Here is a 25015-nt window from a genome sequence, read left to right on the forward strand (position 1 = left end):
CGCCTTGCAATGCCGAAGACAATACTGCGCGCCGGACTCATCGTCATTGAAGCCTGGTTCAGGGGCTACTGAGGGAGTCCTGGATTAGGGGGTATCTGGACATCCGGACTATGTACAACGTCCGGACTATTGAAGCGTGAAGATACAAGACTCAAGACTTCGGCCCGTGTCCGGATGGGACTCTCCTTTGCATGGAAGGCAAGCTTGGCGATCCGGATATTGTGTTTCCTTCCTTGTAACTGACTCCATGTAAACCCTAGCCCTCTCCGGTGTCTATATAAACCGGAGAGGTTGGTCCTTAGAATGCCAATCACAATTATAATCATACCATCATAGGCTAGCTCTTAGGGTTTAGCCTCTACGATCTCGTGGTAGATCTACTCTTGTACTACCCATATCTTCAATATTAATCAAGCAGGAAGTAGAGTTTTACCTCCATCGAGAGGGCCTGAACCTGGGTAAACATCTGTGTCCCTTGCTTCCTGTTACCATCAGCCTTGACGCACAGATCGGGACCCCCTACCCGAGATTCGCCGGTTTTGACACCGACAGGGTGGAGGTTGAAGATGAAGTGCAGGCCCTTGATTTCGTATCCAACAGCTGCAAAATCGAATAACCAGAGATGAAAAAGTCAGTTGACCGACGTGTAGCCTCACCTTGCTAGTGCGTTCAGTTTCGACAGCAAAATTCAGTTTCGACAGTTAAGTTCAGTTTCGACAGTTAAGTTCAGTTTCGACAGTTAAATTCAGTTTCGACGGTTAAGTTCAAAGATGAGCGGCTGATGTATTTTACTTCTAGAACTTTGTGGTTATGTATTTTACGTCATGTATTGGAGATGCTATTAGAATTCCACTCAGGTTAACGTCGTCTCTCTTGTCCTGCTTCAGCCTCGACGTCGTACAACTAACCGGAGCTGCTCCAATGACGAAACCTTCCATCACAGCGGAGCAGTACCTCGGGCTCCATCTCCAGACGCCTAAGATCTTCTTCCCCTCCTCCAACAGCCAAGTCAGCCGGAGCATCCTCACCGGCCAACCCAATCACACTGAGATCGACATGGCTTCGCCAAAGAGGTTGTACACTTGTTGCATCTCTTTTTTACTCTACATGTTAGATATATTATCCACTGAGCACATGTAGTAACGGGAAATACGATTATTTTATCCTACTATATGACAAGCAATGAGGTACCACGAAACTTAGCTATTCGTCATGGACTCTCTTGAACGCCTTCATTATTTATCTCTGCGTGTTTGAGCTGTGCATTTGTCGATGGGCCTGGGAGTTGAGCTAGTATGGCAGTGGCCTGGGTCCAAAGTAATAGAAGTAGCACAAAAACATTTTTTTAGTGTAGGATTTTCCTTGCTCAAGCCTGCCTACTAGAATCTCCAGTGCTTGAAAGGAAAAGTGAATGAAAAACATAGGAACTGGAAGTTTTCCTATGGTACTACTTTTCATGAATTTGGTGCAAAGGAATGGAGCAAAGGAAAACTGTAGGATTTGTTCCTTTAGTGTCTCCTTGAAAGAAAAATAGTAGGAATTCTAATTTCCACTTGTCCTCCTTTTCATATTCCTATTCATCAAGCACAAGACTAAGAGATAGTAGCATAATAGCATTATAACCGTACATTTTCTTGTGGTTTGACTTAATCTCACCATGCTTTTTTGCATCCTGTGATCTTCCAATTGTTGTGAATCAAACACCCAGATTGGCAGAAATCCTGTGTTTTTAAATTCTCTATTTTGCACATGCATTCCTGTCCTATTCCTATCTATTTCCTATCCCTGCATTGTTAGAATCCTCAAATTCAAACAAGCCCTTACTCAATTACTTCTGTTACAGATATGTGTCAAAGAAAACCTTGTGTGGTTTGTCCTGCTCCTGCGGCACTATGTTCCACCCCAGCTCAGCTGCTCCAACGATGGAAGGGTTCACCACAGCAGGGATCCGCTCTCCAGACTGTCTTTCACCGCCTCAGATCTTCTTCCCCGTCGCCGGCAGCAACGACAACTGCATTACCATCATCAACTGAGCAGATGACCTTGAGGACTACACGGGTCCTCAAGAGAGGTTGCACTCTTCCGTGTCTGCTTATGTTATGCATCGCTTAATATGATGACATGTTACATTATCGTCGTGTTCACCTATTAGACTCCAAGTCAGGTCCAAACTAATCCTGAAACTTGAGTTTTTAAATGGTTGTGGGGTACATATTGGGGCAGCAATCAGTACTATCTGTCTACTATCTGGTTAATCTTGGGTGTCTACTGTGAGTTTCATGTTGGGTGCAAACAAACATTAAAGGAGCCATTATCTGTATTTTTTATTTAAAGCTATTATCTGCCTGCTATCATTGATTTTGGGTCTATCCACAGTTTGCTACCATCACTCTGGATTTGTGCATGCACTCCTTACATAATCTCACTATGTTTTATTCCTATGCATGCCAGTTATTGTACACAATGGAACTGATCATGTAGAGCAAAAGAGAAGAGCCTTGCGTGGCAATAAAATTTCATGCAGACGTCACCGCATGGTGGGCGCAAAGGCAGCCCCCCTCCACCCATTTTGGATCGTAATCAAGAGGAAGATAACTGTTCTGAGGGGGATTCAGAAGGAGAAGACCACTCCTATTTACCCCATGAGGTCTTCGCTCTAACTTGGCATGCTGATGTTGGTAATATCCGTGCCTTGCATTGCTTACTGTATACATTAAAGATGTCATCTGCTTAGTTTGGACATGCTTTGTGTCAATGCCATCTGTTTAATTTCTTTATCGTATATGTGAATCATGCAATGCCATCTTGTTTAGCCAGGCATCATATATGTGAATTTTGCAATGCCACCCTGGTTAGCCAGTCATCTTATATGTGAATTATATCATGCCATCATTTTTTTATTACGTGTTAAATTTGTCAAGAATTTTAGTACATTCAATTACTCTTCCTGTGCATCAGCCATTCGGCACGGTCATGGAAAAACCTGGAGTGGAAACAAGGTCTTCAGAGCAGACAATGCTATCTGACGAAGCGCATGTCTTGCTGGTTACCGATAGCTCCTCGGAGGAGGATTCGGAGACAGATGACCAGTCATATTTCCCCCCCGAGGTGCATGCTCTAACTTGGCAGGGTTATGTTGCTCATATCGTGCGTATGGTATCTTGCATTGCTATGTCATTTGCTTAGTTTAGACATGCTTTGTGTGAATGCCACCTGTTTAGTGTCTAATTACCATATATGTGAATTATGCAATGCCATCTTGTTGCAAGACATTATATATGTGAATTATGCAATGTTATCTTGTTGCAAGGCATTATGTATGTGAATTATGCAATGCCATGCTGTTTAGGCAAGCGTCGTATATGTGAATTATATCATGCCGTCCTTTTTTTGTATTTCTCATTGCTTTTGTCGACAATGTTTGTTTATTCAACTACTCTTCCTATGCATCAGCCATTTGAATTGGTGATGGAGAAATCTAGAGTGAAAACAAGGTCTTTAGAGCAGACAATGCTACCTGCTGAAGCAGATATCTTGCTGGTTATAGATAGCTCTTCAAAAGAGGATTCAGAGGCAGATGACCAGTCCTATTATCCCCCTGAGGTGTATGCTCAAACTTGGCAGGGTTATATTACTCATATCATGCATATGTTGTATTGTAATGCTTAGTTTTTACATCATATACACAATATTGAATGCCATCTCCTTAGTTGACACATCATATATGCAATTGCCCTCTGCTCACTTCCTTAGTATGTAAATCATATATTTGAATTATGTCATGCCATGATGTTTACATAGGCAGCATGTATCTGAATTATGGCATGCCAACCCATTTTCTAAATACATAATATAGTTATATCATCTCATGTTGTTTACATATTCATCATATTAAATTATGGCATTCTATCCGTGAATTATATCATGCCATCATGTTTCCATCGATGGCATGTTTGTGATTTATGGCATGCCAACCACTTTAATAGATACATCGTATAGTTATATCATGTCATCCTGTTTACATAGTCATCATATTTTGAAGTATTTCATTCTATCCTGTTTAGTTAGCCATCATACATGTGAAATTGTGTCATGCTATCCTGTTTAATTAGCCATCATATATGTGAAATTATGTCCTGCTATTCTGTTTGGTTAGACAACATAAGTGTGAATTATTTCATACCCTGTTTTCTTCCCTACTATCCATTGCACTTGTCTATCTTACAATGTTTGTACATTCAATTAATTTTCTTGTTTATCAGCCATTTCAATTGGAGGGAGTGGTGGCAGTATCTGTGGGAGTAAAAACACGGTCTTCAGAAAAGATCGTGCTACCTATCGATGCAGATAGAACCACGGTTGTACTTGCCCAAGAACCAGCCCCACCACACAAAACCCACACTCATGCAGATTGTACCCCTACCCAGTTGGAGAGAGAACCAGCTACACCACTTCTAATCCAAACCCCAGCATATAGTAACCTAGTTCCCGTTGACACAACACCGTCTCCACCAGAGAGCATCCAAACACGAGAAGTTAGTAAGGCAACTGTAGTGCCCAAAGCACGAGGACCACCACTCCGAACCCCAAGTCAATGCTTAAAGCAGAAGAAGAATTGTTCTCAGGTCAGGTTCCGTAGCTATGGTTCATACTACTTTGCTCTTGCATCATTGTATTTACTCATACCAACTAATTTAAAATTTGAAGGATGCAATTGAAACTCCAATGGCGCAACAGGTATGTTTTAAACCTGTTTCTTTAACGTGTTTGGCTGTTTGCGGTTGTAACTTGCTCTATGTTGATTTCAGTTTCAATTGAATAAACAGTTATGTTCTCATGCCATGCACATTACAAGTGTTGTTATTGCTGTGTAGTTTCCCACACTTATATTCTGTCTATGTTGCTTTGTCTTAAATAGATATGATTCGAACTGTATCTATCTTGATTTGGCAACATAAACTAGAATGATATAGACCATACAGTGACCATACTACATCGATATATGTTTGTTTCATGTTGTTATCCTGTCCACCTTACTACTGAACTGGTTTACCAAAATGAGTTTCATATACTACATTGTAAACCTGTGATGTGTTTGTTTGTTTCTCTTTTAGAACGCGGATAAAATATTGGAGAAGAGTACGCCGTTATGAAATGGTAAAGGAAGTAATGCAGATAAGGTTCAAGATAGTGAGACATCCCTGTTGGTCTCCAAGAAAGCTGGTAAAAACTATATTGAAGACACTGAGACAACCCCAAAGTCCTGTCTTGATGTAGTGTTCGAGTTACTGGCTGCTACTGATGGCACTAGCTCTTCGAACTCATTGCCTGAATTAGTTCGGCTTCTTGAGTCTCAACTTCAAGTTGAAAGACATCAATCAGATGTTATGCGACAGGAAGCCGAAGGACTGAGGAAGTCCCTGCAGAATTCAGATGCATACTTTCTGGTGCAACAACAAGTGCTGGAGGACTTAAGCGCCAAACATGAGAAAGTTAATAAGCTTGCTAAGCATCTTGCCAGCATTATGGGTACCCAGGATATTGTTTCTTGAGCTCTTCTGAAGTGGTTTCAGTTCTGGACTTGTTTTCCTGCGGCGTTTATATGCTGTTGTGTTCCCTATATTTGCACTGGTGGCGAACTTTGATGCTCAATGGATGTAATATGTGTAATAGCCGTGATAGCCTAGCGTAAGTTGCTTGCTTATTTATTTCTTTATTGTCTTGTTTATTTCTTTGCTTGTAGTCAGTGCAGTTCTTTTTCCGCGGTTTGCTAGTGGCCGCAATAACCTATTTTTTTAAACTAGTCCACAATAACCATGGGCTACATATTTACTGTAGTTACAATTTCCCTCCTACGGGCCGTAGAAACAATGGCCTTCTACGTGTCGTAGAAACAATGGTCCTTATACGGGTCGTAGACACAATGGGCCTTCTACGGGCCGTATCATCAATGGGCCTTGTACGGCCCGTATGATCGGTTGGCCAAACATGGGCCAATAACAGACCACACTATGGCCGTGTACGGGTTAGAGTTGGAATCGTTTGTTCATGGGCCGACCATAACGGGCCGTCGTTAATCGGCTGTATTTGATGACGCTATGAAAACGGCCCAACGTATTAACGGGCCACAAAACGGGCCGACTATAACCTCGGGCTGAATTTAGCCCACAAGCAGAAAATGACAGTAACGGGCCATAAGTAAACGAATGCTGGAAATGAGCCCAATAATAAATGGGCTTTGAGAAGGCTGAAAGATAACATGGGCCGGAAATGGCCCAACGGAATACCGGGTCGTTAATGGGTATAAAGTGATACACTGTTCATTACAGGCCAGTTTCACCACGGGCCGTTAATGGGTATAAAGTGATACACTGTTCACTGCGGGCCAGTTTCACCACGGGCTATTAATGGGCCAAGAGTTATAAAGGGCCTCATATGGGCCGAAAGACGTCATGGTCCATACATGGGCCAGAAGTGAAAACGGGCTGGAATCATATTAGATGGCCCAGATGATGCTACTGGGCCTAATTCGGATAGGGCGTAACGGGCCTTGGGTTAGCGGGCTATAAATGGGCTATATGCGAACATGTTGTTAACATGCTTTCCATGGGCCGGCCCGCCACCTTTTGACCAAGTCAAACGGGCCGGCTTTTTCACAGGAATGGGCCTCTGTTGGGTCGTGCCACGTGTCGACATATCATAGGCGCCTTCTGTCCAATGAGTGGATGACATCTGTCCCAATGATGAGCCGACACGTGTTTCCTCCAGCCAATGATGATTTTACACGTGGAAAATCCCCATTGGTCTGGGTTGTTAATGGGTTATCGGATCCAAAACCCGACCCGATAGCTTAACGGCGTTCCGTTACGGTGGATGCCACGTGTCGGTAACCCTTGATGAAAGCACTTCTGTGACGTGCGATTTATCGTCATGGAAGTGGACACTTCCGTGATGATAATTTTGGTAATGTCATGGAACACTTCTACGACAGCACAGGTATGACTATCTTGATTCTGTCATAAAATTGCCATGGATATACATGCATGACAGAAAACGCGACCTATTGTGACAAACACGTATCATCACGAAAGTGTTTTTTTGTAGTGAAGACGATGGCCGATCTTCTTGGCCAGATACCCGGCCTCCCGAAGTTTCTTAATATCCTTCTCCTAGACAGTAGAGGCCATCCACTTGCCTCCGGCTCCAGATTCAGACATTTTCAGAATGCCTTTGTGGGCGGAGAAGGCGAATGCTTGGGCGCTGGAGCTTGAGGGAAAGAGAGTAGGTAGAAGAAGAAGAAGGCGTGGGTGAAAAGGGGGAATCCTTGTCTCTTTATAAAGGCAGCAAAAATCATGCGCCTCCCCACTTGCCCTAGAAACTCGCTTATTCCCCAAGCGCCGTGCTAATGGCGTGGTTGGGTTACCCACACCCGTATTGATGAGAATCCCGTGATAAGAGGACACGATCTCTGCTTCGACAAGACGTGCCAATAAAACCGCCTCGCAAGATGTGTAGTAGCAGGTTGAGAACACGGTTCGAATAATGACCGGGTCACGGCGTGATGTCACACTATGGAAAAGTTGTCAGCAGATTAGACTTGTGGAATATTGTACTCTCTACGGTGGTGTGTGGAATTTGTTTTGCAGAGCCAGACACGATTCTTGTGTTCAAGATCTACTTTGGAGTATTCGGGGAAGGAACCCTCCTTGCAATGCCGAAGACAATCTATGCAGACAATCTATGCACCGGACTCATCGTCATTGAAGCCTGGTTCAGGGGCTACTGAGGGAGTCCTGGATTAGGGGGTCCTCGGACAGCCGGACTATATGCTTATGCCGGACTGTTGGACTATGAAGATACAAGATTGAAGACTTCGTCCCGTGTCCGGGTGGGACTCTCCTTTGCGTGGAAGGCAAGCTTGGCAATTCGGATATGTAGATTCCCTTCTCTGTAACCGGCTATGTGTAACCCTAGCCCCCTCCGGTGTCTATATAAACCGGAGGGTTTAGTCCGTAGGACAACAACAATGTTAATCATAGGCTAGCTTCTAGGGTTTAGCCTCTACGATCTCGTGGTAGATCAACTCTTGTAATACTCATATCATCAAGATCAATCAAGCAGGAAGTAGGGTCTTACCTCCATAGAGAGAGCCCGAACCTGGGTAACATCGTGTCCCCCGCCTCCTGTTACCATTAGCCTTAGACGCATAGTTCGGGACCCCCTACCCGAGATCCGCCGGTTTTGACACCGACAACCGCGTCTTCCGATGCCCTCGCTCCGCACCACTCTGCCGCCCAGCCTAGGCGGACCCGCGGTGCCCCAGCCAGATGCAAGCGGCAACAACAAGCCTGCACGCTCCATCAACTCTCGCACGACCGCATGCTTCCATTGCTTCTGCGCCCCCCACCTCGCCGTGCACCTACGACTCCTCCAGCCCACGTCCACGGCCGCACGCAACACCCCACCAAGGCCGCCAGCTCACGTGGCCGCCAACCCTTTAACTCCCCATCGTGCATAGCTCCTGGACCGCCAGCGTCGCCGAACACCAAGAGCGCAGGTCCACCCCCACCGTGCCTCCAAAGCTGCCCGAGCTTTGCCCCGGCGACGCCCTACGACGGTAGTGAGTGGAGAGGAGGGCGTGGCCCTAGGCGGCCAGATCTAGGGCGTCCCGGTGTGGCCCATCGAGCCGCACGGGAGCGAGAGGAGGCCAAATTTGGTGTTTTGACCCTTTTGCGAAATTTTAGTGAGATCTGACCCTGGTTCGAAAAAAAATCGAGATCTGACCCTTTTCCTGCCGTCAAATCGATGGTGTTAGCGTATACCAGCCTACCGCCAAGGCCCTTGGCGGTAGGCAACTTATCTATGTCAGCGTTTTGCTGCCCTACCACCAAATAGGCTAGCGGTAGGCTGTGTATCCCTACCGCCGATGTGCCCGGCGGTAGGTGAGTACACGCTCTGTATTTGATACTTAGAAATTATTTGCGATAGGCTGTTATACCCTACCGCCATCCACCTAGCGGTAGAAAAAGGGTCAAATCTCAAAAAACTTTCGCAAAAGGGTCAAAACACCAAAATCGGCAGCAAGAGGAGGGATTACTTCTTTTCTTAACTATATGAAGCCTCAACGGTTTAGTTATACATTTGCAAGTGGTAAGAGGGCTATTTTCTTAACTGCCAAGTCCCAACAGAAACGGTTCAGCCTATCCATGTTAGTTTTCTAGGTAGTCTACTTTAGCATTTTCATCGGAAGGTACAAGCAGTTCATCACAGGGAAACCACACTTGTTTCACAGCCCAATGATTCCGAATTCAGCATGTTTTTTTTCAATTTCCAGATACTAGAGAATGTGCTCTGGCCATACTGAACTAGTAGTAGGATATAACAATTGCAAGGCTGCAAGGTACACAGGTAGTTCATCATAACCAAAATAAACTTGTTTCTTAGTCTATGGTACTACCTTAATTCTGCCTAACGGCTAACGTTGGCTACTCCACCATGTCTTTTTCAGTTACACACAGTTCCTTAATTCGAAGAATGATCTCTGGCAATAGAGCACACTGCTCGTTACAAAAAAGAGAGGCAACTTGACACCATTGCAGAATTCGATCACAACAAGAACCATGGAAAGCAACCAGGCTAGTGCATACTCCATGACTCCACGTGTCAACAATCTCAGTTGCGATGCTTGCCAGCTTGTGGCTTCTGCTGGTGAGTGGCCGGGTCTACACCTAATACGAACGAAGGCATAACAAAAGATAGACTGATTAGGAGGAGTGAAGCAGACAACAACATAGTAGAACAGAAAAATTGAGGCTGTATATCGAAATGCAAACTTAAGGTCCTGGCAATGTGTGAATTTCGCCAGCAAGTGGGGCGTATTGCATAACGGTAAATATGATGGTCTGTTCATGGCTAATTAACCAAGGTTAGTAATTTTATTTCATTTTGAAAACAGGTTAGTAATTTAGCTAGTGGAAACAACATGCATCCATGCATCATAGTTTTGTGCAAAATCAGAACTGAGAAACATGCAACCTCTAAAGTCTTGAAAGTTGGGACTTGGTGTTTAAGGAACAATTGGCCTAGGATATCTTGTAGTCACACAGTTGAAAGCTAAATAAATTCATGCCTAAATGAAGCACAAGGGATAATATAATTTTTATGAGCAATCAGGATTACAGCATGCAAATTGCAAGCAACATATACGCTGCTAAGATGGTCAGATTGTACAATGGCACTACTAAATTACTTCACGGATGTATTCAAACTAATCATGTTAGCACAACCTAGAGGAATGCCCAATCTTCAGGTAACACATGCTGACAATCTATAACAGTGCGTCATATGTAGAATTGCACATACTGCAAAACAACACTAACCCGTAGTGTGATGAATTTAACCGGCGCAATAGGGTCATCGTCGCAAAGGTTTGCTCCTCGCTCAAAAGTCCAAGGACTCAATCCTTCTGGACCAATGCTCCGACAGATAGCAAGATCAAATTCACTGACCCATTTCTCATTAGGCATATTGTTTATGGTGTTGGTCATCTCATCTGCTGACAGTGAAGTGAATCTTGGATTGATCATCTGCATCATTACATCTTTGAGCACCCTTGCATTCTGGAAGATGTACTGGAGGAAGGCAATCTCATCTTGCCTCGCATGGTACTCACGAAACGTGATCACCTTGAGGCGCAAGAGCACACTCACGATGGGACCGACCTCTTCCCAGAACTTGAGGTCGAACGTGCCAGCGAGGTGATCACATTTTTCAGACTGCAAATTATTTGATTTAGTGAACATTTCAGCAAATAATAGATCATCATGCAGCAGCAGCAGCAAAAGTATGTATGAGAAGAGAATGCAATGCTGGTACCGTCATATGCAGCGCCTCAACATTGGGAAAGAATCTGAGGAAGGCGGGCACCATCTTGACATCATCGTAGACTCCAAACCGCACCCTCAAACTAAGGACCTTCACGGTTGTGATCATCATGCTTGGACTTATCTTAATCCCAGCCTGAAATGGACCAAATTCAGCAAGAGAGACGGCACATTTTGCAAATTGAACAAAGTTGAAAGATCGTTCCGAGGCTGGATGTGTAGTACTAGTACCGTGATGACAGTGTCTCGGATCTCTAGCACGTATTTTCCTGGATCCAGGTACCCGAATATTCTCAGCTTGGGGGCGTTGCCAATCCTGACTCTGGTACACGATCCGCCGGCGGGGCCGAGACACTCCGACAGGATGAGGCGGTCGAGACACGGGGCGTTCACCACCTCGATGCTCTCCATGACGAAAGAGCAGATCTGCACGCACCGGAGGCTGTGGCTGACGAGGCGGAGACGCACCCCCTTCATCCTCCCTTGGATGTTGAGGATCTCCAGGGCGGGGCTCCTGGCGACGAAGGCGTCAATGTCCCCGTCCTCCACGGCGACGCTGCAGATGCCGAGCTCCCGGAGGTGGGGGAAGGAGGCACCTTGGAGGCCACCCGCATCCGGGAACTTCCAGACGCCGATGTAGAGGCGGGTGAGGGTGGAGATGGTGAAGAGCGTCTTGGGGAGGGGCACCTCGCGGAGCCACGGGCGGTTGACGAGGACGAGATCCTGGACGCCTCTGGCGGCGAGGAGACGGATCCAGCGCCTGAGCTGGCCCTGGTACGCACCCATGCGGTTGCATGTGAGATGGACGCAGCGGAAGGGCCCTGGGTGCGTGGCGAGTATTGCGGGAGACGGCCGCGGTAACGTCCGGCGTGCTGGCGCGCGCCGGGGTGCGGCCGTTGGAGATCAGCTGGGTGTCGATCAGGACGAGCGGCGTCGAGCGCCAGACCCCGCTCCAGCGCGCGGCGAGCACGGCGGTGCGGGCGGCGTCCTTGACGGGGAGGCGGGAGACGATGTTGCGGAGGAGCGCATCGGAGAGGCCGCTGATGCGGTCCACGCCGTCGGAGGAGAGGGCGCGGAGGGCGACGAAGCGAGCGGTGGTGGAGACGGGTGGGTCCGGGAGGTTCTCGTGGATGAGCGACATGAGCTGCTCCGTGCTCCGGTCCAGCTCGTGCGGATGCAGCGGATCGAGGCCCTGGCGCCGCATGTCGGCCGCCGTCGCCGGGTCGAGTTGGAGAACCGGCTGGCCTTCGCCGGCCCGGCGGGAGGTGATTAGGTGAGCACGGGTGCAGCTAAGCTAGGGTTTGCTGGTAGCTGGAGTGAGTGAGAGTGGGTGAGTGGCGAGGGACGGCGGCGGACGGTCGTTTTGTAGGGTTCGGTCGGGGTGGTGGGGGTAGTATTTTCTTATAGCCCACCACTATACATGTTGTTTATTACATTGGCTATTGTTGCATGGCAATATGTTATAGCCATCAATCGATTATATTATTAACCATGCTCTAATAGAGAGAGTGGTACTAATTATAGCTAACCTAATGCAACTGCCCAAGATAAACTAAGAGCATCCCCAACCACACTTACCTAATTTAATCCATATGTCCACGAACATGTTCGGACACGTCCACAAAAAGAAGTGGGTCGACCCCATTTGTCCGTCTGGACAATCACAATCCCATATTTGAAACCTTAAATCAATAAAAAGAAAAAATGCACGCGGATCATTCGACCAATATAGCACGCAAAAAATCAGCACAAGCGGAAATGATCCATGACAAATAATCCACAATAAATCGTCTTTATTGCGCACCTTGATATCCTTCTCTTGGTTGATGAACCACTTCTTGCAATGGTCATGCATGAGACCGGTGTCGGCCAACATGATCCTCGCTAGCCTCACATTCTCTTTATCAAGTTCAATTGTCTCAAATGCCTTCTCCTTCTTAATTTCCATTTTCTGTCCTTTGGTCATTTTCTTCATGTCTACCATGTACCTCTCACTCATCATCCTAACTCACACCCTCTCCCGATCGAAATCCATCCTCTCCCTTTGCACATACAAGAATAGCTTGTACCTCTCCTCCATTTTCTTCACCCCCCCCCCCCCCCCCGTTGTTGGGAAAGATGTTTGTCCATGTGGGCAAGATCTTGCTCGTCCCGTCATCATGCGCGACCCTATCTTTTTACCGCTTCTCCCCCCTCAAGGGCCTACTCCTATTTGGCTCGGTGCCATGTCTGTCCTCCACCTTGGTCATTATCGTCACCACTCCTCGTCGGGCCCTTCCCCTTGGAGTTTCAGGAGCAATGGACATTCTTGGCATAGGCATTGGTAGAGGACGAAGTGTCGTTGTCCGTCGTGCTGCTGCCCGAGCAGGAGGAGGAGCCGATGATCCCCTCCATGCGATGGGCGGTACGAGTTTGCTCCCTCGCCAGCCATGTGATTCTCTCCTCTCTCGCCGCCCTTTGCATCGCCAACCTCTCGGACTCCCCGGGGCCGATGCAGAGCCCCGTCGCATTTTTGTGGCGACGTCGGCGGGTGTCCGTTTCTTCGGACGTGTACGAGTAGTGGATGGCATTGCGGAGGGCCATGTCGTCGTTGTTGGTGGGTGGCAGCGGCACCGACATGGATCTACAAGGCCCGCACTTGGAGCGACTAGTGGCTACCTCACTCCATCCTCTTCCTTGCACGCAGATACGCACGGGCCTCGGGCTGCGACTGCCTTGCAAGCACGAGCACCCAATGGCGCCTGGGAGGATGATGTCTACGACGCAACTTGTTCTTGTAGACTTGTGTTGGGCCTCCAAGCCCAAAGTTTTGTAGGACAGTAGCAATTTTCCCTCAAGTGGATGACCTAAGATTTATCAATCCGTGGGAGGCGTAGGATGAAGATGATCTCTCTCAAACAACCCTGCAACCAAATAATAAAAAGTCTCTTGTGTCCCCAACACACCAAATACAATGGTAATTTGTATAGGTGCACTAGTTCGGGGAAGAGATGGTGATACAAGTGTAATATGGATAGTAGATATTGATTTTTATAATAAGAACAATAAAAACAGCAAGGTAGCAATTGATAAAACGGAGCACAAACGGTATTGAAACACTTGAAAATGAGGCCTAAGGTCCGTACTTTCGCTAGTGCAATCTCTCAACAATGCTAATATAATTGCATCATATAACCATCCCTCAAAGTGCGATGAAGAATCACTCCAAAGTTCCTATCTAGCGGAGAACATAAGAAGAAATTATTTGTAGGGTACGAAACCACCTCGAAGCTATTCTTTCTGATCGATCTATCCAAGAGTTCGTACTAAAATAACACCAAATAAGTTCAGATTCATAATACTCAATCCAACACAAAGAACCTCAAAGAGTGCCCCAAGATTTCTACCGGAGAAACAAAGACAAGAACGTGCATCAACCCCTATGCATAGATTACCCCAATGTCACCTCGGGAATCCGCGAGTTGAGTGCCAAAACATATATCAAGTGAATCAATATGATACCCCATTGTCACCACGGGTATTCATAGCAAGACATACGTAAAGTGTTTTCAAATCCATAAAAGTATTCAATCCGATAAAACGAAGTCTCAAAGGGAAAACTCAATTCATCACAACATGATAGAGAGGGGAAAACACCATATGATCCTACTATATTAACAAAGCCCGCGATACATCAAGATCGTGTCATCTCAAGAACACGAGAGAGAGAGAGAGAGAGAGAGATTAAACTCATAGCTACTGGTATAAACCCTCAGCCCCGAGGGTGGACTACTCCCTCCTCATCGTGGTGGCCGTCGGGATGATGAAGATGGCCACCGGTGATGATTCCCCCCTCCGGCGGAGTGTCGGAACGAGGTCTAGATTGGTTTCTCGTGGCTACAGAGCCTTGCGGCGGCGGAACTTCTGATCTAGGGTTACCCCCAGGGTTTTTGGAATATTTGAGAATTTATAGGGTCAAGAGGCGGTGCGGGAGGCCACCAAGGTGGGAACAACCCACCTGGGTGTGCCTGGGCCCCATGGCGCCCCCTGGTGGGTTGTGCCCCCTCGAGGCACCCCCCAGGTGCTGCTCTGGCCCATTGGATGTCTTTTAGTCCATAAAAAAATCCACAAAAGTTTTCGCGGTGTTTGGACTCCGTTTGATATTGATTTCCTGCGATGTAAAAAACAAGCAAAAAACAACAACTGGCATTGGGCACTGGGTCAATAGGTTAGTCCCAAAAAAAGATATAAAGTCACTATAAAAGGATTGTAAAACATCCAAGAATGATAATATAACAACATGAATACTTCATAAATTATAGATACGCTGGAGACGTATGAGCATGCCCAAGCTTAATTCCTACTCGTCCTCGAGTAGGTAAATGATAAAAGAAATAATTTATGAAGTGTGAATGCTAGAAAAGTGCATAAGTTTGATCAATGATAATTTTAATCACTTTCCCTAGCATCATAACATCAACTCTTTCTCATAAAACTCATCATGACAAAGTAGCAACCAATTCACATGTTAAGATTCAAACAAAGAATTCTCTTGAAACTCAATAACCTATATTCTTAGTCACCAAAAAATTGCAATTCAACTTATTCAACAGAGTCTAAGTAAGAGCTCCACATACTCAACCATCATATAGTCTTGTATGATTGCTAACACTCACCGCATACACATGAGCAAAACGTTTCAACCGGACACATAGAAAGATAGGGGTTTATAATTTTGCCTCCCAACGTTTTCACCTCAAGGGTGATGTCAACAATAATAACTCATGCTACCCATATCCAACTGCATATATGTTCCTAAATCTTTCCTCACCACATCATGCTTGCCAACAGAGAAAAAAAAAGGAATAGAGAGAAAACCTTTGACTCTTGCATCAAAGTAAATACATAAAAGGAAAAGGTAGGCCCTTCGCAGAGGGAAGCAGAGGTTGTCATGCGCTTTTTGTTTGTATGCTCAATCCCTTAGTGCAAAATAACATCACGTTATATTGCCCCTTATGATAGCAACCTTTATTATGCAGTATGTCGCTTTTATTCTTTGCCATCACAAGTTCGTACGATGCTCAATTTTATCTTACATTAAATGATCTAACACTTTTAGAAGCAATTTTTATTGCCTTATTGCACAGATGACAACTTACTTGAAGGATCTTACTCCTTAGGTAGGTATGGCAGACTCTTGAAAATAAGATTTGTGTTTAAGGGTTTTTGGATGCACAGGTAGTATCTCTACTTGGTGCGGAATTTTCGGCTAGCAAAGATGGGGGGCAAGCACCACAAGTTGAAGGATATATGAAAATATAACTTCTATGTGAATATGAACAAACATAAATCATTATGTTGTCTTCCTTGTCCAACGTCAACAATTTTGGCATATAATATTTTGATGGGGGCTCACAATCACAAAAGATTTCCAAGATAGTGTATTTGCATGTGAAAGTTCTCTTCCTTCTACTAATCATTCATGAATTGCTTGTATGACCAATATTGTGATTGTCAAGCTTCAAAAGTTTTCACTTTCTAAACCCAATGTGAAGCTACCACTAGGCATGATATGAACATATAATTTCAGCTTCATTATATTCAATTTATTCAACAATTTACTCATAGGATATAAGTGAGGCACAAGAGTAAATGACAAGCTACTCCAAAAAGATAAAAGTGAAGATCAGACGAGTAGTTATGTAAATAAGTAGCTAATTGTGGACTCTCTCTTATTTAAGAACTTTCAGATCTAAGTATTTTATATAAACAACAAGAAAAACAAAATAAAATGAAATTCTAAGAATAGCACACATCATGTGAAGAAGCAAAAACTTAGGCTCAACCGATACTAAACGATAATTGTTGAAGAACAAAGGTGGGATGCCTACCGGGGCATCCCCAAGATCAGATGCTTGAGACTTCTTGAAATATTATCTTGGGATGCCTTGGGCATCCCCAAGCTTGAGCTTTTGTGTCTCCTTAATTCCTTTTATATCACAGTTTCGCTAAATCTTAAAAATTTCATCCACGCAAAACTCAATAAGAACTCGTGAGATAAGTTAGTATAAACCAATGCAAAAACTTTATCATTTCTACTGCATCAAATCACTAAAATTATTATTCAACATTGCATACTAAATGCCTCTTCATATTTAATACTCCCATCCTCAAATAGAATTATTAAACAAGCAAACATATGCAAACAATGCAAACATAATAGCAATCTGCCAAAACAGTACAGTCTGTAAAGAATGCAGGAGTATCAATACTTCTTTAACTCCAAAAATTACGAAATTTTACCACACTGTAGAAAATTTATCAGAGCTTATTGTGCAAAAAAAATTCAGCATTTTATCACATTCTGAATTTTCTAGGGAATTTTTGCAACAACAATAAACTTTCTGTTTTGAAACAGCAACATGTAGACTTGCAAAATAAGCATGGTAAAGGCTATCCTTGACATTTTTATTGAAGTAAAAGATGCAAAACATTATTATAAATAACAGCAAGAAAATCCTAACAAAATAAATTGACGCTCCAAGTAAAACACATATCATGTGACGAATGAAAACATAGCTCCAAGTGAGGTTACCGATAATGTTGGAGACAAAAGATGGGATGCCTTCCGGGGCATCCCCAAGCTTAGTTGCTTGGATCTTCCTTGAATATTACCTTGTGGTGCCTTGGGAATCCCCATGCTTAGGGTATTGTCACTCCTTATTCTCCTCATATCGACATCTCACCCAAAGCTTGAAAAATTCAATCACACAAACGGAACTTCGTGAGATAGGTTAGTATGATAAGGTACTGTCAAAGACAAGATTCATAATTGTTCCCACACCATTCCTACTGTAGCATATAATTTCCAAAATTTATATTGAGCAATATAAGCCATAGAAACTAGAAAACAAGCAAACTATGCATTGAAAATAGAATCTGTCAAAAACAGAACAGTCTGTAATGATCTGAACAACAACCTACTTCTGCTACTCCAAAAATTCTGAAAAATTAGGACAACCTGGGAAATTTGTATATCAATCATCTGTAAAAAAAATCAAGAATTTATCACGTTCCAGAAGAGCGGTTCAATTCTGTTTCTGGAAGTAAAAGTTTCTGTTTTTGCACAGAATCAAATCAACTATCATCCACACTATCCCAAAGGCTTTACTTGGCACTTTATTGAAACAAAGGCTATAAAACATGATTACTGCACTAGCTTAATCATGTAATCACACAAAAACAATAGGTAAAGGTGTTGGGTTGTCTCCCAACAAGCGCTTTTCTTTAATGCCTTTTTCGCTAGGCATGATGATTTCAATGATGCTCACATAAAAGAAAAGAATTGAAGCACAAAGAGAGCATCATGAAGCATATGACTAGCACATTTAAGTCTAACACACTTCCTATGCATAGGGATTTTGTGAGCAAATAACTTTTGGGAGCAAGAATCAACTAGCATTGGAAGGCAAAACAAGTGCAACTTCAAGATTTTCAACACATAGAGAGGAAACTTGATATTATTGCAATACCTACAAGCATATGTTCCTCTCTGATAATAATTTTTAGTAGCATCATGAATGAATTCAACAATATAGCTATCACATAAAGCATTCTTTTCATGATGCATAAGCATATAAATTACATAAGCAAATTTATTCTCATCAATAGTAGTGGGAGCAAACTCAACAAAATGACTATCATGTGATTGAAATTAAAATCATGATGACAATTTTCATGGTTATCTTTATTCTTTATAGCATACATGTCATTAATATAATCATCATAAATAGGACTTTGTTATCATAGTCAATTGGAACCTCTTCCAAAGTAGTGGATTCATCATTAAATAAAGGCAGGACCTCTCCAAATCCACTTTCATCATTATAATCATCATAAATAGGAGGCATGCAATCATTATATCTAACAAATTTGCAAATAAAATCTTGGGGGACTAAAAATATCATCTTCATCACCCCAAGCTTATGGCTTTGCATATCGTTAGCATCATGGATATTCAAAGAGTTCATACCAACAACATTGCAATCATGCTCATCACTCAAAGAATTTTTTTCAAACATTTTATAGAATTCTTCTTCTACCAATTGAGCACAATTTTCCTTTCCATCATTTTCATGAAATACATTATAAATATGAATAATATGACGCAACCTTAATTCCATTTTTTAGTTTTCTTTTATGAACCAAACTAGTGATAAAACAAGAAACTAAAAGATTCAATTGCAAGATCTAATGATATACCTTCAAGCAGTCACCTCCCCGGCAATGGCGCAAGAAAAGAGATTGATGTCTACTACGCAACTTGTTCTTGTAGACTTGTGTTGGGCCTCCAAGAGAAGAGTTTTGTAGGACAGTAGCAATTTTCCCTGAAGTGGATGACCTAAGGCTTATCAATCCGTGGGGGGCGTAGGATGAAGATGGTCTCTCTCAAACAACCTTGCAACCAAATAATAAATAGTCTCCTGTGTCCCCAACACACCAAATGTGACAGCCTGGTTTTTGCTCTCTTTTCTTTTCTGATTTTTATTTGGTTTTGGTTTGAATTTGGAGTTCTGAATCACTTCAGTTGGACTTAAACACTTGGGCATCACCTTGATTTTCACCCAAGTGATTCATTTCTCTCTCTAGCCATCATTACTTCTCTGGTCAACCTCAAAATAATATTATGGATACTTTTCTTAAATGAAAAATATTCATTTTCTACTCCAAAACCCTAACCAACCAAATGTGTTCCAAAGCAACCCCAATTTTTCTTGCCCACAAAAATCTGAGAAAATTCACAAATATTCTTTGAACCCTACGGCACCTCCCTGAGCAAAAATATTGCATCACTTTTTGGAATATTTTTGCTACAGAAAATATTTTCTGTTCTGGATAGAAATGGTAGTTTCTACAGCAACTACCATTTTACTTGCTCCAGTGCTGCTGCATTTTCTTGTGCATCACTACCTTCCTAGATGATTGCTAACCTCCCAAGCTTAGCTCCCAACTCTTAGTAGTTTGACCACAGTTAACTCTCAAAGTTATTGTCTAGAAACTTACCATGAAGTAACACTCCAACTGACAGCACCTGAGCTCGACTCAAAGCATTGGCACGACCCTAAACACTAAGGACTACACGCCAGACATGAAATTGGGGCCAGCCGTGGCTCTATGCTGAAGTGCACGCGGTGACCACGCGTGTTCACGGTGCCAGCCTGCTAACCGACGCGCTCTGGGTGCCGCCGAGCGCTCTGTGCATCACGTGCTCGCTTCCCAGGCTGCCGCACGTCGCCAAACCTCGCCACCATCCCCGTCTCTACTCCCTTTACTCCCTCCTGGTGCTCGCCGATGCCAGAGCTCGCTGCAGCGAGCATGGGCGCGGTCTGGTAAACAGAACAGTGCGCCACACACTGTGTTCGTCGCCACCCCCCTCGATCCTGTGCTCGTTGCCGCCCACCCACAGTCCCCGCGTGCGCTGCGTCACCTTCCCCCTCGCTCACTGACGCTGCTCGCCACAAGGCGCCGTGTCCAGGTGTCCTCCGGTGGAGCCCGATCCCCTCCTCTCACTCGCCTATAAATGCAGCCCTCCCCAGCCCTCTCGAGCATCACCAACCCACCGCACACACTCCACAAAGCAGTAAGAAGCCGTAGCCCTGCCGGGCAGGCCTCGGGCCGCTGTCCCTGAGCTCGAGCTCGTCAGCAATCCCCTCTATTCGTCTCCACCAGTTCAGCCCCTCCCAGGCTCGGGCCACTCTTCCAGAGCCTCCGCCGTGCTTCAGTGGTATCGTCCGACCCGGTTGGAACCACTGGTGCAGCCTCTAGTCATAGTCATCCCCAACTCCGGCGACCTCTGCTCTTTGCCGCTGCTAGAGAGGCCCGTTCTAACACCGACCGACCACCCCTAGCTAATCTACGGGTACGGGCAGGTGCGCCTCTGTCTTCTCTCTCGATCTATCCCTCTAGCGCCAGCCAAGATGCCCTCCTCGCCGGCATGTGCTTCGGCGGAGCCTCGACATGCTTTGTTTCCTTCTCCCCTCCCTCGCACCTGACTAGTGGGGCCCGCTGTCAGCCACTCAGGCCGCGCCCGAAGCGGTACGAGTGGTGGCGCCCCACGGCTTTACGTCTTCGACGTCACCCCCCAGTTTCTGTTTTTATTTAAATTCAATTCAAATTTATCCAGAGAACTTCAAACAGCCACAACTCTTTAACCATAAGTCCAAATGAATTGATTCTTTTTGCATTGTGTTCTTATTGAAAATATCTAACAACACACCTAAAATGAGATTTTTCTCTATTGTCTAGATTTTGTTGTGAATTTCAGAGTGTCTCTTGATGTTTTCTTTTTGTGTTTTTAATTGTTTTCAGAAGGTGAAGCTTGTCTGGAGGATCACTAGGAGGATTGTGAACCTCATCTGCACTAAAGCAAGCCACAACAACATTTTCATGGTGCCATTGCAATATTTCTAATTTATCAACTTGAATGAATAATTTAGTTCATGCATTTAAATTCACCAAAATAAACTTACCCATTCATTCTGTTGAATGCTTGATTGTGTTGACATGTTTGTTTACAGTAGGTTAAAGCTAACTAAATTAGTTTAAGTCATTAGAAGTTATCTTTGATTATGAAGAAATAATTTTTTTATGAAAAAGAATTAGTTTGGATAATATTTTCTTGAGTAAGAAAAGAATTATGCTAAGTTATTGTCATGGTTAGTTCGCTGAATAATCGTAGCCATAATAGTGTTATGAGTTTCTGATATGTATGGTTAGTGCTTGGTATAGTTGACCCGTTATTGTTCAAATGATAAGTAATGCATGTTATATGAATGCATTTGCATGGCATATCATGACACCAATTATTTTTACTTTAAGTTGAACCTGATAATAACTCAACTTGAACATATCGTTGATCGGGTCATGGTGCCACTGAATCGAGTTTTTCCCAGTGCAACCACATTTGCCTTTATGGGAAGGCCTTTATTCGGTCCGTTGTCATGCCTCTGGTCGGTGCCTCCAATGAGGGAAGGTTATGGGCGTGCGTTACCTTGGCCCGGTAAGCAGACATAACCTTGTGTGCCCGTTGTTGTTATGGTACCTTGTCCCCGTTTGGGACCGTTTATGTTTTTGCCACGACAGTGGCCGTTGGTGTCTTTGGTAGACACGGGGCCACCCAGGACTTAGCCCAGTGGGGAGTGAGTCGGAGTGGCCGGGAGAGTGTCATGGCAATGGAGGGGTTCTGTTGGAATGTCGTTGGTCCACCCGAATGGGAGTGAGAGGCCATGGGTTCCGTGGTATGGGTACAGTGCGCTACCTCTGCAGAGGGTATTTAATCTATCAATAGCCGAGTCCACGGTTATGGACACGCTCGAAAGTAGGTCACACCATGGGTCAACGTTTAAATAATCTTGCACACTAAAATTAATAACCTAGCGTTGTTGGAAAGAGGATGGTTGAGAAACCATGTTGATGATGGAGACTAAGAGGTTGGTCTGTTGTGATCTGAGAAAGATCACCATTTGGTTACGAGGTAACCCGTTTGAATACCAAGTTGTTGGTCCATTTGTGATCCAAGAAAGATCACCGTTTGGTTACGCGATAACCCATTGGGTAAGCAAGTCCAAGGGACTTGAGGCACGAGATTTCGTTCACTGCATCCCTAGTATGATTTTCCATTAATGAGAATTTGCTTAATATCATGATATTGTTTGTCATTATGTTTATGCTTGTTGTGAGCTTGCAAGTACATTTAATGTACTGACCTGGTGTGTCATGCCAGATTTCAGGAAAGTCTCGTTGGAATGGAGTGCTGTCCGAGTCTAGATCGTGTCCACATCGGTGTCCCTGTGCTATGGAGTCCCGCTTCATCATCGTTCCGCTGCCGCGTAGTTGTCATGATCGGGGCCCCTTTATGTTCACTAAATAATGTACATATTGTTCAGCCGCACTATGTGTACCGCTTGGCCTCGCAACTTGTTGTAATATGAAACATGTTCCGCTAGCCTCAATAAAGCAGTTGTTTTCTGTTCCAAGATGTTATGTGTTGCCAGAAGACATGGTCTTTGGGATGGCAATGCAAGGTAAACCGGTTGCTCTGAGCCGGGGTGACACAACGCTTGGTATCATAGCCACGCTGACTGTAGGACACACTAGACTACCACCGTGTTACTAGACGTTAGTTAGACTAAAACTTGAGTGAAGATAGTGTTTGTAGCTGGTTGTTGCATTGCATACACTCGGTTATTTTTATATCTAACCTACTAATGGCTGTGAGTGTAGATGGCTCCGGTGCCGTATCCGTGCCAGTTGCAGCTGATGGCGTACACGTCGCTACATCTGCTTCGTAACGCGTGGCGTTGACTGTACCGGGAGCGTCTAGCAGACTCAGTGTATGAGTATCACGCAGTGGTTACTCTGCGCACCAGTTCATCTTCCAGCACTTACACTCATACCTCTAGGAGTGGTTTCGCCTCTACTGCTTCTCGGGCTGTCCAGTTTGCTGCATTTGAGGTCCTCGTCGAGCTGCGCTATAATGAGGTCCGAATGCTGAACCATCCCGGTTTCCAATACTATCCCTCCTTGCACGACAATGGTGTGTCTGTTTTCCTGTCATTGATCCAGAGTCTGATAGTACTGCTAGCCACCTTTCTCGCTACATCACTACTAGCTACCTTCTGATTCACGAGATGGCTCGAGAGCTGACTCGTGTTCGCACTGCTTTAGCCGCTACTAGAGCTTTCAATACTCCATCGTCTACGGGATTTACTCCTTATATTCCATCCAGTTCTAGCTCACCTATTTCATCGGTTACTCCTCCGAGTAGCTCGGGCACCTCGACCGTGAATCCTCTCAGTGCTCCTGCTGAGTGGGTTTCCCTTCTCACTAGCCCCGTACCACCAATGCTTCAGCCCTATCCTGCACCTGCTCCAGAAGGAGAACCCTTGAGGCAGCGTCGTCGTGTTACCTTTAAACCGGAGGTCTCGGTTAACATAGTCAGTTCAGGATCCGAGTCCACTTCAGGAGAGGACCCCGCAGCACCAGCAGAGCATTAGAGCGCTCGAGTATCCGCAGTTGTCAGGTTGATGAATGGATGGAGTTGTACGAATCATGATGTTCCGTTTCATGTATGAGAGTAGTTGAACTTATTATGTCATTTATCTTTTATGTACGAGTCTATGTATAATTATGATGGAACTTTCTTTTATTTGACGTGTTTCCTTTGTTATTTCGCTTTCTTTCGGGTTTTGTCGCTGGCTTTTCCCCACTATATTCTTTTTGGATGTTGCTCATCTCAGTTGTGTTGTCTTGGGAAAAACAAACAATAGGATGACGCGGGGAGGCAGCAGTAGCGATGCTTGTGACGATGTCCCTGTTCGTCGTTCCGCGCGACAGGCAGGATACTCCCCCGAGCTGTACGTTCCACCACCGCCTCCACCGCCAAATCCGCCCTCCACCGACCAAATTCTCCGTATGTTTGAGGAAAGGAGCAATAATGATCTGATTGAAATATTGAGAAGTGTGCAAGCTATGGTTGGGCAGAATGGAAATCAGAATGTTCATCACTCCAAACTGTCAGATTTTCAGAGAACCAACCCTCCCAGCTTCAGTCTGGTTATTGATCCCTTGGACGCAGATGAGTGGGTACGAACTATTGAGAAGAAGCTTGAGATTGCTCGTACTGAAGAGGATGACAAAGTCCCATTTGCAACTCATTATCTTGAAGGCGCTGCCGCCATATGGTGGGAAAATGCAAAAGCCATGTGGCATGCTGATGAAGAAATCACCTGGACAAAATTCAAGGATCAGTTCCGTAAATACCATATTCCTGCTGGAATTATGAAAGTCAAGCAGTGTGAACTCCTCGCGCTCCTCCAAGGAAGTCAGTCTGTGAGTGAATATTTGAATAAGTTCAATCATTTGGCCCGTTACTCCCTCTATGATGCGGCCACTGAAGAAAGAAAGATTGACAGGTTTCTTGGGGGATTAAACCAGCATCTCCGATACACCCTCAGTATGTTTGATTTCACCGATTTCCAAACTCTGGTAAACAAGGCCCTCATTGCTAAAAGGGAGCGCAAACTTATACATGACAACAAGCCTACAAATAATGATCACAAGCACAAGTTCGAGCCAAGGAAGGAGGTTCAGCC

At 44.6% G+C, this 25015-nt stretch overlaps 1 pseudogene; it reads right to left on the reverse strand.

Annotated features, from left to right (window-relative positions):
* Positions 1-9355: 9355 nt before the first annotated feature.
* LOC123115712 (FBD-associated F-box protein At4g10400-like) lies at positions 9356-12241 on the reverse strand (annotated as a pseudogene).
* Between the last annotated feature and the right edge of the window lie 12774 nt (positions 12242-25015).

The sequence above is a fragment of the Triticum aestivum genome, chromosome 5B (assembly GCF_018294505.1).
Source record: "Triticum aestivum cultivar Chinese Spring chromosome 5B, IWGSC CS RefSeq v2.1, whole genome shotgun sequence".
Classification (NCBI taxonomy): domain Eukaryota; kingdom Viridiplantae; phylum Streptophyta; class Magnoliopsida; order Poales; family Poaceae; genus Triticum; species Triticum aestivum.